A 2867-nucleotide genomic window follows, 5' to 3' on the forward strand; every position below is an offset into this window, starting at 1 on the left:
ACACAAGCGGCATACCTCATTGTGGCATGCACTGTTTATGAACTAAGTCAGCCATCTTCCTTTGCCTTTGCCAAGCTAGCCCTACACGTGTTGTCATTGTGCAAATGTGTAATGCTGTAGTGAAGTCTCCATACTTTAATGTTAAACACACGCTGTTTTATGTGTAAATATGTGAGCCTTTATGTATAGGTTGCGTTGCGCTTTAGCGTGTGGAATAAATCTTCGTTTGTATTTCGATTTGTTTCATTTGGTTTTGGGCTTGTTTTTAATAATGTCCGTTTTTGCTGCCTTATTATGAATGATCACATTAGGTGGGTAAAAACATTAAACTTCTGTATAATTTATTATTACTGAAATATGTACAAAATATTTATTTCAATTTCGTAAATTCAGCTGAGATACTTTAATATTTAAATAGCTTTGAATATCTTTTAGAATTGAAATAATTATCAGAAGGTTTGTTAAATTAGTGCAAAAACAATTATTTAAGAGTATATTTTATCTATACCTGTGAAATATAAAGGGTTTAAAAATTAGAAGCATAGTGTACAAAATTGAAATATTAGATATTTTATTAAAAAACTAACTATTTCAACAAAATCTTTTATTCTAAATTTACGGAATTAATTGAATGCTCAAAACTGTATACTTAAGAGGTCCATCTATTGGACTATCTAGTCAAATTGTGGAGGTCTCAAGTAATTTAAACATGCTCGTGACACATTTAGAACTAAAACAGTCAATTTGTATTTGACCCCCTAGTCAAAATGTGGAGTACTCAAGTATTTTAAACAAAAACATAAGAGTTGGTGTGAAGTATGGTCTATTCCCAGATCTCTGCATATACCGTATTCGTCGTTTTGGCCAGTCAATGTATCCAAACTACAAATTGAGTGTACTTGAAATTTCATAACTCTTAATAGAATTAATTCGTACAACTTGAATTTATCGAAAAAGTATCAGTTGGGACATAGTTCGAGAATGATGACAGTGTTTAAAAAAAGACAAAAATGAGTCCATCAATAGAAATGTTTATAGTTATAGAGATTGAGATATAGTTATAGAGTTTTTAGATTTGTTAAGTAAATCATAATCGCATAATTCCATGAATTTAAATACGATCATGTTCAACTATTATGTGAAAATACAATAATTAAATTTATTTAGTATATCACTGGTTGGTTTTCTATTCTTGTGCTATCTCAAATTCAATTATTTTACTGAAATTATATACTTTCATTTTATATTGTACAAAATAATTAGTTTTATTCAATGCTTTCCATTAATATGAATTTTTTACGTTAGAATTAAAATTAAGATAAATTTGCATAATTGAAGTTTATTTTATATAATAAATATAACATATCTTTAATGTTCATGAATTTTAAGTCATGCATAAACTTATTCCATGCAGGGAGTGTGTTTCCCATTTATGTGCAGAGATCTTTCTCTATCTGATTCAAACATCTGGTATTGTCCTCTTATGAAATTCTTCAGTTAATCTTTTGAAGAATTTTGATTTTGCTTAACTTCATTACGATTTGTCTTCATTTATCGCATATGCAATCAACCCTTTTCAATTTAATCCACCTCTGCGATTTATACGAGCACAAAGCACAAAGGATATATTTGTAAATTTTCTTCTGGATTTTTGTTGTACGGTGTTGTATGTTGTTGTTGTTGTTATATCTTAGTAATGTTGCACGTTACGTTAAACTTTTGCATTTTGCAAGGTGGAATTGCAATTTTCTTCATGAATGACGGTTATGACATACGACGATGCGCACATGATTGTCTTAAGAAAGTTAACTTGGTATTCAGTTAGTTACTGCTGCTGCTGCTGGTGCTGGTGATGCTGGTGGTGCTGGTGTTGCTGCTATAGAGAATTATCCTTTTGTGTAGCTACCTTATGCATATAAAGTTGGCAATGACATCGACAGTATTGCACTCAAGTGTAAGGATTGTGAACATATTCAACGTTTAAACGATTTCATAAAATGAAATTGTTTCGAAATTGTTTATATCACATTTCGTGAAATTTGGTTTGGTATTTTGTTGTGTGAAGCTGACAGCATAAAATTTTATGTATGATGATATGCGCGTGACGTGATTTGGTTGGTGTATGGTTAAATTTATTTATTCTTTTATTACGACAGGTTATGGTAAATTGCTTGAAAAATAGTGATTGATTGTTTCAATTTTATTATCACTAGTTAACTGCATACGCTCATAATGTAAAATGAATTTAAAGATATATAAAACATATATAAAATATAATAATAATTTATTAAGAAATAACCGCTTCTTAAAATTACAAAAACCTTGTATTTAAATATATATTTTATATATGAAATTATAATTAATTTTTATTACTTCGATTAAGATTAGTTTTGAAGCTAATTTTTATTTCTATAGTAATCTAAAATAAACTAATCACGCAAAAATATTTGTCTCATTCTTAACAGAAAGTCTTTCTTCATATCTCGTCAACAATTGAAGTACTGAAAGCATTGATTTCAAGCTTTATAAACATCCAGATTTTACAATCCAAATCCAAACATAAAAAATGCTATAAAGAAAATCGTAAAAACTCTTGCATTATGGCTTTATAAAATTCAACTTACTACACTATTTCAACAACTGAAAAATTTTAAATTGTTTTAAATTGTTTAAATTGTTGAAGAAATCAAAGGTCAATGCAATGTGCACATAAAATATTATTTCTAGTATCCTATTACCTTCTTTGATTCTTTCACAGTGAAGACACTAATCTGCTACTAGTAAATTGTACACGTATGAATGTACACTTGCTTTTATACTAATTCGTAAATATTGTAAGATGTTCCCATATACTAACATTTGTTCTT

This window comes from Teleopsis dalmanni, chromosome 2 (assembly GCF_002237135.1).
Source record: "Teleopsis dalmanni isolate 2A chromosome 2, ASM223713v2, whole genome shotgun sequence".
NCBI classification, from domain to species: domain Eukaryota; kingdom Metazoa; phylum Arthropoda; class Insecta; order Diptera; family Diopsidae; genus Teleopsis; species Teleopsis dalmanni.